The sequence below is a fragment of the Phyllobates terribilis genome, unplaced genomic scaffold (genome assembly GCF_046119375.1).
Source record: "Phyllobates terribilis strain yellow unplaced genomic scaffold, ASM4611937v1 Scaffold_11__3_contigs__length_659146591, whole genome shotgun sequence".
Classification (NCBI taxonomy): domain Eukaryota; kingdom Metazoa; phylum Chordata; class Amphibia; order Anura; family Dendrobatidae; genus Phyllobates; species Phyllobates terribilis.
In genome coordinates, this window is record NW_027362771.1 from 541,430,659 (window position 1) to 541,445,906 (window position 15,248).

At 43.4% G+C, this 15,248-nt stretch overlaps 1 protein-coding gene across 5 annotated transcripts in view; it reads right to left on the bottom strand.

Annotated features, from left to right (window-relative positions):
- The window catches only part of PNPLA6 (patatin like domain 6, lysophospholipase), a 105,180-nt gene extending 99,925 nt beyond the window's left edge, over window positions 1-5,255 (bottom strand). For 2 of the 5 annotated variants that reach the window (XM_073653888.1, XM_073653885.1), the window contains exon 1: window positions 5,116-5,254. The gene's annotated coding sequence lies outside the window, so the exon portion shown is untranslated. Of the gene's footprint in view, window positions 1-5,115 lie in introns of all 5 variants that reach the window. The other 3 variants (XR_012251352.1, XM_073653886.1, XM_073653887.1) reach the window with 3 other exon arrangements.
- Window positions 5,256-15,248: the final 9,993 nt, after the last annotated feature.

Sequence of the window (15,248 nt, forward strand, 5' to 3'; positions counted from 1 at the left end):
CTCATCCCTAACCAGGCTGAGGACTGTGAGCAGCCATTCCCCTCCCCCTTTCTAACCGGCCGAGGACTGGGAACGGCCAATCCCCTGTAAATAGTTGCGCTTCCTAAAGCGCCCCCTACTGGTTTTATAAAAAGACTACCACGTCTACCTCGGGACAGCAAGTCCCTCATGTTTACAAGTTTGCCAAGGTTCCTGCACTTAAAAGAAGAATGCACACCTGGTCGCAAGTTGCACCGCCGCCAGGATCCAAGAATATGTTTTTGAAAATGTTTTCTTGTAAATGTTTTATATGAAAATTTTTTATATGCTGCTAAATAGTGTTGTGAATGTTTTCTATAATGTTTATATGTCAAAAGAGTTCCAGAAGTATTAGTACATGTTTTATAATAGTGTAACAAGAAAAGGAGAGTGTTTCCCATAAAGGGAACTGAACCGTGTTGCCTGTTTCCTGATGTGAAAAGTTTTAAAAAAGGTTGCATGTCCTGTACTTAATTGTTTTTGCTCTGTTCCAGCCCGAGGACGTGCTGTGGTTTACCAGGGGGGAATGTAGCGCCCCGAGGGTTCGGCCGCTACAGGGGTATTGCACCTCTGCCAGAGGTATGATATTCCACTCCCGGGTAAGGATGGAGTATGGACCAGGGTTCAGTTAGATGCATACAGCACACTCACCCCATTTCCGAGGGACAGCTCAACAGTACTCCCATTAGACAGAAATGCAGGTACGACAGACCATGTCCCTGGCTGGAGTGCGAAAGGGGGGAGGAATACCCAGTGATGTAGGAGCAGATAGGGGTTGGTTCCTGAGCATAGGTAGGAGCCCATTGGTTGCTGGTCACCTGGGCTCATGGCTAGAGGGAGGTATAAGAGGTGGGCACCATCTTAGGACAGTCTGTGCAGAGAGAGAAGACAGGGAGTAGAGGCTCTGTAGGAGCTCTACTCCAGAGTGGGCCTAGAGAAAGGCCGAGGAGGAGAGTGGAGTGGAGAGAGAGGAGGTGAAAGGGAGCTGTGGTTTACTCTCAGCCCAGCTCCATGAGAAAGGAGAAGAAGGAGGAACGGAAAAGAGGAGAAGAAGAGACAGAGGGGCTCAGGAACAAGAAGGTGGAAGGGACCCTAAGAACCCACGAGAATACCGGGTGAAGTGTCAGGCAGATTAAGGGTACCGGATCCCAAGTTGGTGGAGGAGAAACAACCCTCAGCCAAAGACCGGAGGCTGCGACCATTTATTGGTGCAGCACCTCATCAAACCTGCTAGGAAGGCACCATAAAGGACAGCGGGGAACGGGGCCCACGTTTACCCGCGCAGATCCGCGGCAGCTGGACAAAAGTGGGTCACTGGTGAGGCAGGCCAGAGGAAGGATTGAAGGGGGTCCTGAGCCATACTTCTGAGCTGCCTGGGAGTTGACCGAGCCCCACACCTGGTGGACGCAGCACGGCTTGGGTGGTCACTACCTGTACAGAAGTGACCTGGAACAAATGAACTGTGAGTAAAGACCCTGGACTGTAACTTGTTGTCTGTGTGCTCCTTTGCGCCTCCAGCACTATTGGTACCGGGACTCTGACCACCATCACTCCCACCATGCACTACACTGCCCTGGGGCCGCACTCTTCCTGTGGGGAGTCACACCATCCCAGCTGCACACATCATCAGCCCCAGCGGTCTGCCTTGCAGCGGCGGTTCCTAATAACCGCAATCCACGGGTGGCGTAGTCGGACATTACCGAAGACATATAAAAAAGACTGCCACTGGTCTGACCACCCTGAGCCACGGGACCAGGTTGCCACTACTACCCCCATCGTCTCCCCATTGCCCGGTTCCGAGTGCCCCACGGCCCAGGGGGCGAGTCAATAATACTATGTGGGTTACAATGTACTGATGGGGCATCATATTGTCTGTGGGGGAATGCACCGTGGGGAAATAATACTGTGTGAGGTGGAATGCACTGTGGGGACATCATACTGTGTATGGAGGAATGCACTGTGGGGACATCATACTCTGTATGGAGGAAATCACTGTGGGGACATTATATTGTGTATAGAGGAATGCACTGTGGTGACATCATACTGTGTGGGGTGGAATTCACTGTGGGGACATCATACTGTGTATGGAGGAATGCACTGTGGGGACATCATACTGTGTGAGGTGGAATGCACTGTGGGGACATCATACTGTGTATGGAGGAATGCACTGTGGGGACATCATACTGTGTATGGAGCAATGCACTGTGGGGACATCATACTGTGTGAGGTGGAATGCACTGTGGGGACATCATGTTGTGTATGGAGGAATGCACTGTGGGGACATCATACTGTGTATGGAGCAATGCACTGTGGGGACATCATACTGTGTATGGAGCAATGCACTGTGAGGACATCATACTGTGTGAGGTGGAATGCACTGTGGGGACATCATACTGTGTGAGGTGGAATGCACTGTGGGGACATCATACTGTGTGAGGTGGAATGCACTGTGGGGACATCATACTGTGTGAGGTGGAATGCACTGTGGGGACATCATACTGTGTGTGGTGGAATGCACTGTGGGGACATCATGTTGTGTATGGAGGAATGCACTGTGGGGACATCATACTGTGTGAGGTGGAATGCACTGTGGGGACATCATACTGTGTATGGAGCAATGCACTGTGGGGACATCATACTGTGTATGGAGCAATGCACTGTGGGGACATCATACTGTGTGAGGTGGAATGCACTGTGGGGACATCATACTGTGTGAGGTGGAATGCACTGTGGGGACATCATACTGTGTGAGGTGGAATGCACTGTGGGGACATCATACTGTGTGAGGTGGAATGCACTGTGGGGACATCATACTGTGTGAGGTGGAATGCACTGTGGGGACATCATACTGTGTGAGGTGGAATGCACTGTGGGGACATCATACTGTGTGAGGTGGAATGCACTGTGGGGACATCATACTGTGTATGGAGGAATGCACTGTGGGGACATCATACTGTGTATGGAGCAATGCACTGTGGGGACATCATGTTGTGTATGGAGGAATGCACTGTGGGGACATCATACTGTGTGAGGTGGAATGCACTGTGGGGACATCATACTGTGTATGGAGGAATGCACTGTGGGGACATCATACTGTGTATGGAGCAATGCACTGTGGGGACATCATACTGTGTGAGGTGGAATGCACTGTGGGGACATCATACTGTGTGAGGTGGAATGCACTGTGGGGACATCATACTGTGTGAGGTGGAATGCACTGTGGGGACATCATACTGTGTGAGGTGGAATGCACTGTGGGGACATCATACTGTGTGAGGTGGAATGCACTGTGGGGACATCATACTGTGTGAGGTGGAATGCACTGTGGGGACATCATACTGTGTGAGGTGGAATGCACTGTGGGGACATCATACTGTGTGAGGTGGAATGCACTGTGGGGACATCATACTGTGTGAGGTGGAATGCACTGTGGGGACATCATACTGTGTATGGTGGAATGCACTGTGGGGACATCATACTGTGTGAGGTGGAATGCACTGTGGGGACATCATACTGTGTGTGGTGGGATACACTGTGCGGACATCATACTGTGTTAGGGAAATTACTGTGGAAACTGCATACTGTGTGTGAGAATGTACTTTGGGGACATCATACTGTGTGTGGGGGGATGTACTGTGGGGTATTATACTGTGTGAGGGAATGTATTGTGGCAGCATCTTACTATTTGTGGGGGAAAGGAACTGTAGGGGCATCGTACTTTGTGTGTGTAGTCACTGCGGAATAATGATACTTTGTGGGGGCATCATATTACGTTAGTGGAATGCACTGTGGGGGCATCATCCTGATGTGGAGGAATCATACATAATCATGTGTATTGGGGGCATTGTGTGGGCAAATTAGGGGGGAATGCACTGTGGATGCATTATACTTTGTAGGAAGGTATCTTTAGGGGCATCCTGCTGTGTGGAGGGGCACAATGGGTGCATCAAACTACGCGTGGCAGCATCATACTATATAAAGTCAATGAATAGGTATCGTAGAGTGTGAGAACAGTAAGGGGCTTCTCTAGGAGCACTTTTTCTATGTGGAATCACAAAAAGGGGAGGGTGCTGTGCATGCCGCTATATATATTCCTCTTTCCTGTTTTTAAAAGTGGGAAGGTATGAATTTAGTAATACTTCGATCACATTCAGACATGGCAGAATTCCCACAAATTTTTTGGTGCAGATTCCAACAGTAAAATTTAGCATTCTTGAGATGAAATCTATCAAATTTTCAAATCCTGGTAAATCTATAGAGCTCTAAATGTAATTCATTCTGAGTCTGTCATGGAATTGGCAAAGAACTGAAGAATTGGCAGAAAATCAGCAGCAGAAAAAGTCTGCCATGTGCTGATTTAGCCATAGTATTAAAATGCAGACCATTACAAAGACTTTTATAATAATATGGAAGTATTTATGCTCAGTTTAGGCGACTATACATCTACAACTTTCCTTTAATGCAGCATTATCAAAAGAAAAAAAATCTAAGGTCATGTTCAGGGCTGTGGAGTCAGAGTCATGGAGTCGGTATAAAATAGACCGATTCCAACTCCTAAAACATATAATAAATTGGGTACAGTAGTTCAATGCAGTTTGTGGGGAACATGTTTTCATAAGAGTTTGGAAAAAGTTATGAAATGTCCTATAAATGTCTGTCCTATTCCTGATCTAAGGGTCTAGACTTTTAGCTGAGATAAATCTGTGCTACAGGAAATTTATCACTTAAACATGAGCCGTGTATGAGGGAGTCGGAGTTGGAGTCGGAGTTGGAGTCGGAGTCGGAGTCGGTGTCATGGAAATTGAGGAGTCAGAGTTGGAGGTTTGGCTTACCGACTCCACAGCCCTGGTCATGTTCACACCTGTCCTGATTTACTACACCCTATATAATCTATTATTATTATAACACTGGTATAAATCTACCATAAACCAGCATGAAGGTTAAAGCGCATGCAGCGGGTGAAACAATGGATTATTTTTAGCTTTTACTACTCGCATTATATAAATAGCACATTATATAGAAGCGCAGACTTCTGCAGACTATTCCACCCCCTCCAAGCCTGACAATAGCTCCCGGTCACATAATGACACTTGTCACCTCTGTCCTCACTTGCTCGACCTTCTCTGGACTTATGAAGTCTCAGCTACTACCAGTGACATCATGGTCATCGCTGGGCAGGACCTGGGCCGTAATAGGGTGGCACAGTGCACACCGTGCTGTATACCCCACCCAGGATCTCTATATATGGGGAGGCCACGTGCCAGCTGTCGACACCAATGCTTGTAAATACAGAGGCAGAATCTCATTCATTAACCCCTTAAGGGAACAGTCAATTTTCATTTTTCTTTTTGCCCTTTTGTGCAACTTTTTTTTTAACTTTTTATTTCTTTTACTTGTTTGAAAACTGCTTGTTCTTATGTGTAAGCTGATGTTTTTTTAATGACACCTTTGGGTAGACACAAAAGAAGCGGAAACCCATTAAAACAAATAAATAAATGAAAAAAATGGAGTTTCAATTTTTTTTTCTCATTATAGCATCGGGATAATTCATTTTATAGTTTGATCGGACATTTATGGATGTTGTGATATTAAATTTGCCTTTTTTTTTGTTTCTTATTAATGGGCGGTATTAAAGGGGCGATTCAAATTTTTATATATATTTTTTTTTACTTGAATCTGCAATCGTTTGATCGCTTGTTCTATAAACTGCAATACAATAGTTTAAAATGACGTTCTCCTATAAAGCCCGCTCAAGGAGTGGACTTCACATGAAGACAAAGATGGCAGCTGTGGACGCCTTCATCAGACCTCCTGCGATCGGATCACAAGGGGCTGATGGGAGCAGGGGATGCACACATTTAAATGCCGCCGTCAGTGATTGTGAGCCACAGTCAGCATCTCCATACACTGGCACCCAACGTGTGACGTACGATTATGTCACATGTCTGGAAGGGGTTAAGTGGTTGAACAGCAGCAATTGGAGCTACTCTGATCACTGCTGTTAGATCAAGGTGCTGGCTGCATAACACAGCCAGCACCTGTCCTCTGTAAAGTGGGCTCCAAACATCCGTAACTATACTAATTCTTCATGGAACAGGAGGTGGTAAAGGGACACTGAACCTAGTCAATTTACCTCCTTTTGCGGTGTTTGATTTCAGTATATTGTTCCCTGTTATCAGCCATTTCAGATTAGGAAGCAATTGTGAAAGTCTAAAAAATTCCCATCTTGTGACTACTACTTTATCACACATATAGGATGCGTTCTTCTATTACTTGAGGACTAAGTGTAGCCACCCTTGAAGAGTATCAGTTGATTTCATTTTTTTATTTTTTCATAAATTAATAGTTCACATTAAAGTAAGCAACTTTGTAACTTATCATGAATCAGAAATCTGCTTCTTTCTCCTCCTGGACTGATCTTTCTTTCTCAATTCACAGGTAAAGTCTGTCTTCAGGGAATCCAGATTTTTCCCATTACTGAGATAGGAGATGACAGTTGGTGCTGATAAAGTTCTATGGAGAACTGTAACTTATTTCAGTAGACCTTGCAGCGGAATGTCTGTGTCTTCCTCTAGCTCCTCCCCTTTCCATAGAATTTTAAAAGCACCAACTGTCATCTCCTATCTCCGTAATGCAAACATCAGCCTTCCCTGAAGATAGATTTTACCCACGAATTGAGAAGAATCGATCGGTCCAGGAGGAGAAAGAAGCAGATTTCTCTGATAAGATATATTACAAAGTAACTTACTTTCATGTGTACAATTGATTTATCAAATAAAAATTAAAACAATGGTTACGCTTTAAAATAGGACTCTATGCTATAGGGATATATACCATACACTGTAATCCTAGCACAACCGGATCCGGATCTATACGTAATCGTAGGACATACATTATGTGGTGTTTACTACGGTAATGCAGAGGACGTTGTGCCCTTTACTCCACATACCACAACGGCTGCCTGGGACAGATTTATTTTGGTCCTGGCCCCATGTAATATTGCACGCGGGGGTATATACTACTACTGATAAACACTATAAAAAGCTTGCGTCATCTTCTTAAAGAGACAGACAGTATAAATGGGACTGTGACTATAGGACAATATATAGCTTTTTTTTTTTTTTTTTTCGTGATTATTGAATGCCAGATTAAAAAGAGACTTCACTATAGATTCTTAATTATGACTATAGAATTCTATATAATATACTGTCTATATGGCAGCTTTATAGACCATGTGAAGTATAGACTACACTCACGTTGTCACCTCCAACAACACAATTGCAGATTGCTATGGCAGCCTGACACCTAACAATGGCCACCAGGTCTGCCAAATGCAGATCTGTCATTGACAGCCATGTATAATACACTGCACTACAGAAGAAGTGCAGTGTAACATCTAAGCAATCAAAAGAGTGCATAACCAGGTCACCATGTGGGACTATTCAATTTTGTAAAAAAATGGTAAAATGTTTTTAACTGTAAAGAAAAAGTATTAAAATAATAAAATATGGTTGAGTTTTTAAAGAGAAAAAAGAAACAGGGAATCTGTCACCAGGTTTTGCTACCCCATCTGAAAGCAGCATGATGTAGGGGTTGAGACCCTGATTCCAGTGATGTGTCATTTACTAAGTGGTGTGTTGTATTTTTGAAAAAATCCTTTTGCCCTCTGCTGTAGATCTAGAAGTTCTCTGAATGCCGAGTTCTGTATAACCCCTCCCACACCACTGATTGGCTGGTTTCTGCCTATGCACAGTGTACACAGAAAGCAGCCAATCAGCAGTAGGGGCGGTGTTTCACAGAGCTCATAAATATGGTGGATTACATGACAGCAGGTCTACTAGTCCTCTAGTGATAATCTCCTGCTGATAAAACTGAGGTTATCAAAATTACAACAATCAGCCCTGTAAGTGACACATCACAGAAATCAGGGTCTCTGTAACTGATGCTATCAAAATTACAACAAGCAGCCCTGTAAGTGACACATCACAGGAATCAGGGTCTCTGTCTCTACGTTATGTTGCTGTCAGATTAGGTGGGAAAAACTTGGTGACCGATTGACTTTACATACCGTATAAAAGATCGCCTGATTCTACTGCTCTTTTCCGTTTTGCCATCAATGTTGACATTTCTAGTGCAGTATGTGAAATCTCTGCTTGTATTTTACCTGACCGTTTTTTCCTGAGGGAATGCTGACCTGTGATTGGCAGGAATTAGGAGGGAGGGGTGAAAGAAGAAACGCACAGTTGCACTTGAGAAGAGCTCAGAATCAGGAGCGCTCCAGGATTTTTTCAAGTTATTTAACTCAGTTTTTGAGCAAGTAACGGGTCCTCAAAAAAAACAAAAACATACATATCTGGTATAACTGCAAAAATACCAACAATTAGTATATAAAACTCTTTCAAAGCCAGAATTAAGAGTTTTTTTCCTCCCCCATCTTGACTTGCATAATATGAAATAAAAAGTGATCAAAACATTGTATATCCCCCAAAATTATCAGGATAAAATCTACAGTGCATTCCACAAAAGAGAAAAAGAAAAGGAAAAAAAAAAAGTTATGGTCTTCAGAGTATGACAATCAAAAAGTGATATTCTTGTGCCAATATAGTAAAACATTAAAAAATTAACTATTTAAATTGGGCATCACCTTAATAGTATTGACGAGCAGAATAAAGTTCACATCTCATATTTAACCCCTTAAGGACCTTGGGATTTTCCATTTTTGTGTATTCGTTTTTTGCTCCCTTTGTTCCCAGAGCCATAGCGTTTTTATTTTTTGGTCAATGTGGCCGTGTGAGGGCTTATTTTTTGTGGGACGAGTTGCACTTTTGAACGACATTACTGGTTTTACCATATCGTGTACGGGAAAACAGGAAAAAAATTCCAAGTGCGGTGAAATTGCAAAAAAAAGTGCAATACCACAGATGTTTTTTGTTTTGTTTTTTTACCACGTTCACTGAATGCTAAAACTGACCTGCCATTATTATTCTCCAGGTCATTACGAGTTCGTAGAAACCAATCATGCACAGGTTCTTTTTTAAGTGGTAAACAAAAAAAAATCCAAATATGTGTATGTGGGTTTCTTTTTTTTATTATTTTATTTTGAATGGGACGAAAGGGGGGTGATTTAAACGTTTATATAATTTTTAAAAACATTTTTTTTTTTTTTTTTTACACATTCTGCATGCTTCAATAGTCTCCATAGGAGACTAGAAGCAGCAGTTGTCTGATTGCTTCTACTGCGTACAGGCGCTGAGCAGATCGCCTGTATGTAGCAGAAATGCTCACTTGCTATGAGCGCCGACCACTGGGTGGCGCTCATAGCAATTGAGCCATAACCACAGGAGTCTGCTGCAGACCCCGGGTTGTCATGCCAACCCATCGGTGACCCGCGCTCATGTGACAGGGTCACCGATGGGCGAGGCTAATGCCGCGCTTCCATTGCGGCGATGTTAAATGCCGCTGTCAGAGATTGACAGTGGCATTTAACTGGTTAACAGCCACGGGTGGATCGCGATTCCACCCGCGGCTGTTGCAGGCACATGTCAGCTGTATAAATCAGCTGACATATGCCCGGTTCAGTGCGGGCTCAGCGCCAGAGCCCGCGCTGAAACGGGGGTGATGGCCTGGGGCATACTAATACGGGCTTTAAAGGGGTTAATAACAGATTTTTCTTCTTTTTGTTCATCCTTGCTACCAAAAAATGGAATTAAAAGTGAACCAAAAGATCAAAAATGTACCCACGAGAACTGCAGATGGTCCCACAAAAAACAAGCCCTCATATAGCTCTGTATATAGAAAAATAAAAAATAAAAAAAGTTATGGGGCTCAGAAAATGGTGATCAAAAATAAAAATAATTTTGGAGGTAAAAGATATATAACAAAACAAAACCACCCTATATAATTTTGGTATCTTTGTAATTGTATCAAACCCTGAAATTAAGAACATGTCAAATATACCAAATAATGAACTAACTGAACTCTGCTATTTGTAGGTTTATGATTGGTGTCTAAAGGAGAGTGACCTGTCAGGCCAGACATGTAAGTGAGGAGACTTAAAAACCATGCATGCTCCTCTGGGAAATCAAATATGCAAATAGTCTCCGAAGAGAGTCTCTGAAGAGATAATTTGGATATTTAGGTTTCTGACTGTGTTACAAGGCCAGGACCGTACTTCCAAAGAACACAATGGTCTCATGAGGATCAACAGGAATAAGAAGAGTGGGTTGGATTTCAATGGTAACATCTGACTCTTCCCCGACAGATGTTGGGGGAATGGATGGATCAGACAGGGTGATTGTCTTTTTATCATCAGGGGAGGCATCCCACCATCAGAGGTGTCTGGCATTAGCTTACTACACTCCTCTTTGCAAACACAGCCATGCTCAGCCTGGCTGAGAGTCCAGGTATAAGGGGGGTGTTGGAAGGAAAAGCGGGCGGACGACCAGCGGTCTACTGATGTACACTGCTCAAAAAAGTAAAGGGAACACTTAAAGAACACAGTGCAGCTCCAAGTCAATAACACTTCTGTGAAATCTACCTATCCAGTTATGAAGCAACACTGATTGTGAATCAATTTCTCCTGCTGTTGTGCAAATGAATCCGACAACAGGTAGAAATGATCGGCAATTAGCAAGACACCCCCTATAAAAGGAGTGGTTCTGCAGGTGGTGACCACAGACCATTTCTCTGTTCTCGTCCTTTTTGGCTGTTGTTTTGGTCACTTTTGCACTTTGTCATTGCTCTCACCCCTAGAGGTACAGTAGCATGAGGCGGTGTCTACAACCCACAGAAGTTGCTCAGGTAGTGCAGCTCATCCAGGATGACATATCAATGCGAACTGTGGCAAGAAGGGTAGCTGTGTCTGTCAGCACAGTGTCCAGAGCATGGAGCAGATACCGGTAGACAGGCCAGTACACCAGGAGACGTGGAGGGGGCCGTAGGAGGGCAACAACCCAGCAGCAGGAACTCTACCTCCGCCTTTGTGCAAGAAGGAACAGGAGGAGCACTGCCAGAGCCCTGGAAAATGACCTCCAGCAGGCCACTAACATCCATGTGTCTGCTCAAACTATCAGAAACAGACTCCATGAGGGTGGTATGAGGACCAGACGTCCACAAGTGGGTGTTGTGCTTACAGCCCAAAGCCGAGGAGGGTGATTGGTATTTGCTAGAGAACACCAAGACTGGCAGATTCAACACTGGCGCCCTGTGCTCTTCACGGATAACAGCAGGTTCACACTGAGCACATGTGACAGACATGAGTCTGGAGACGCCATGGAGAACGTTCTGCTGCCTGCAACATCCTTCAGCATGACCGGTTTGGCAGTGGGTCAGTAATGGTGTGGGGTGGCATTTCTTTGGAGGGCCGCACAGCCCTCCATGTACTCGCCAGAGGTAGCCCGACTGCCATTAGGTACCGAGATGAGATCCTCAGACCCCTTGTGAGACCATACGCTGGTGCGGTTGGCCCTGGGTTCTTCCTAATGCATGAGAATGCCAGACCTCATGTGGCTGGAGTGTGTCAGCAGTTCCTGCATGATGAAGGCATTGATGGTTTGGACTGACCTGCCTGTTCTCCAGACCTGAATCCAATTGAGAACATCTGGGACATCATGTCTCGTTCCATCCACCGCCACGTTGCACCACAGACTGTCCAGGAGTTGACCGAAGCTTTAATCCAGGTCTGGGAGGAGATCCCACAGGAGACCATCCGCAACCTCATCAGGAGCATGCCCAGGCGTTGTAGGGAGGTTATACAGGCACGTGGAGGCCACACACAATACTGAGACTCATCAGGAGCATGCCCAGGCGTTGTAGGGAGGTCATACAGGCACGTGGAGGCCACACACAATACTGAGCCTCATTTCCACTGAAGTTGGATCAGCCTGTAATTTGAGTATCATTCCAACTCCAGACCTCCATGGGATATTAATTTTGATTTACATTGATCATTGTTATGTTTTATTGTTCAACACATCCCACTATGTAATGAATAAAGATTTGCAACTGGAATATTTAATTCAGTGATATTTAGGATGTGGTATTTAAGTATTGCCTTTTTTTTTTGAGCAGTGTATATTAAAGATATATGGCTGCCTTAAAATAATTGTTAGTCCTATATTATTTATACAACAGAAATTAGCTTTAGGTCAGGGAAAAAAAAAACACAACCTGAAAGCGAATTTTAAATTCAAGATTAAAAGTAGAGCTCCAAATCCCCTGAAAAGCCAAATCTTAAGCAGAACCTGCAGCTGCCACTAGATGGCGCGGAGGATCTACCCTGTAAATTGCACAATAACACCTTCTGCACGAGCTGAGTATTTGCAGCACAAATTCCGGGCACCAAAAATTTTGTGAATTTTCAAAGCTTTTTACGCCAGAATTCTGGCATGTAAGTTTTAATGAATCAGGGCCAATGAGTTAGAAAAAGAAAAACTTCCCAAAGAAGGAGCAGTTTCCCTCAAGGCCTCATTCACATGGCCGTGTTGCACATATGAGTTTTATTCGTTTTTTTTCACGTATAGAACATGTCCCCATTATAACCTATGCTGCTGTTCACATGTCCATATCTTTTCACGGACCGTGTCTGTGCAAAACTCACGGAGATCTGTCAATTTTTCTCCAGTATCAACTAAGTGAGCTAATCCACATCTATGGGTCTGTGAAAAATACGTAGTCAGTGTAGTCAGTGTGCTGCACATGTATAACACTGCAAAGTACAAAAGAAGCTTTGTCATTTATTATCCATCTGTGAAAACCACTGACGGAAAAAACAGACACTGATGACACCGGTAACATTTTTTCGTGTTCCTGAAGCAGACAGAAATGCTTTCTTTTCCAGGGTGTCTCCTCTGCCCCCTCCAAAAAAAAACACACAAACCTTAAACTCCTTGTACATATAGCCAGAAGCGTCTTACCTGGGCCAAGGAGAAAAAGACCTGGACTGTTGCTCATTGGTCCAAGATGTTATTTTCAGATGAAAGTAAATTTTGCATTTCATTTGGAAATCAAGGTCCCAGAGTCTGGAGGAAGAGTGGAGAGGCCACAATCCAAGCTGCTTGAGGTCTAGTGTGACGTTTCCACAATCAGTGATGGTTTGGGGAGCCATGTCATCTGCTGGTGTAGCTCCACTGTGTTTTATCAAAACCAAAGTCAGTGCAGACGTCTACCAAGAAATTTTAGAGCACTTCATGCTTCCCTCTGCCGACAAGCTTCTTGGAGATGGAAATGTCATTCTCCAGCAGGACTTGGCCCCTGTTCACACTGCCAAAAGTACCAATACCTGGTTTACACACAACAGTATCACTGTGCTGGATTGGCAGCAAACTCGCCTGACCTTAACCCCATAGAGAATCTATTATAGAGAATCTATGGGGTATTGTCAGGAGGAAGATGAGAGACACCAGACCCAACAATGCAGACGAGCTGAAGGCGGCTATCAAAGCAACCTGGGCTTCCATAACACCTCAGCAGGGCCACAGGCTGATCACCTCCATGCCACATTGATGCAGTAATTGATGCACAAGGAGCCGCGACCAAGTATTGAGGGCATTTACTGAACATACATTTCGGAATTTAAAATAATTTTTCAAGCTGTTGTTATAAAGTATTCTAATTTACTGAGATAGACTTTTGTGTTTTCATTGGCTGTAAGCCATAATCACCAACATTAACAGAAATAAACCCTTGAAATAGATCACTCTGCTTGTAATGACTCTATATAATATAGGAGTTTCACTTTTTGTATTGAAACTCCTGATTAACTTTTTGCTGATATTCTAATTTAAGGAGATACACCTGTACATACAGTGCAGACTGAGGAACAGTAAGGACAGTTATATTTCTTGTTTAAAAACGTTATTTTGGTTTTCTTTGGGACTGGTGAGCGCTGTACTCTGCTATATACAGAAATCCCATCTTAAAAAAATAAATAAAATAGAAAGTAAAGTAGTGGAGAGCATGCCAGACCACCGCTCCATTCATGAGGGGCATTTCAGAGCATTGTTGTCTGGATCAGCGGGGGTCCGGCAGGTGATAACTTTTAACATAGGAAAATCTTTAAATTGATGGGTCAACTTCTCAAATTTTATTTATTTTTTTTTTTTTTTTTAAAAGATTCGGGGGTTTTGTTTTTCTTAGCTCACTACTAACAAAAAGACATTGATTGTGAACAGGACACTCCGTACTGTTCTCAGTATTAAAAATGTGCCTTTGGGACATGGATCATGTTTGACCCAAAGATGAAAGAATCAACCATTGTACTGTGCTACTGGAAGGAAAAAAAAAAAAAAAAGGAATACATCTATTACATACATATCAGTATTTCTGCCATGGGAAAAAAATAAAAATAAATAAATAATAATATTTCCTTTTTTTTTTTTTTTTTTTAATTCCCTTTTACAGCCTGCAAAGATCATGTGCTCAGCCCTTTCCTTGAATACATAGAAAACACAGCCCACCATGACTTAGAGGTTTAGGAGTCTCTCCAAATACAAAGTGTTCTAATCAGAGTCAGGCATTAACCCCTTCACTCCAGAGCTGGTTTTCACCTTCCTGACTGGGCACATTTTTTCAATTCTGACCACTGTCACTTTATGAGGCAATAACTCCTGAACACTTCAAAGGATCCCATCGATTCAGAGACCGTGGAAAAATTTGCTCAATACGGCGCTTTTGTGAAAATATCAAAAGTTTGGAGAAAATTTTGTAATTTTCAATTTTATATATTTTTTTTTTTTTTTAGCCCCCGATGTGCCTAAACAGTGTAACACCCCCACACACACACACAAATTACCCTATTTTGGAAACTAAAACCCTCAAGGAATTTATCTAGATATGTGGTGAGCACTTTGAACCCACAGGTGCTTCACAAAAGTTTATAACATTGAGTGGTAAAAACAAAATATATATTTTTCCCACAAAAAAAAGTTGTTTTAGCCCCAATTTTTTTTCATTTTCACAAGGATAGCAGGAGAAAATGGACCTCAAATTTTTTGTGCAATTTTTCCTGTGTGCACAGATACCCCATATGTGGTCAAAAACTACTCTTGAGGCATAGTGCAAAGCTCAGAAGGGAAGAAGCACAATATTGGAGTTCAGATTTTGCTGGGCTGGTTAGAGGGTGCCAGAACAGCAGAACCCCCCCATAAGTGACCCCATTTTACAAACTACACCTCTTAATTCATCTAGGGGTGCAGTGATCATATTGACACCACAGGAGGGTCACAGAATTT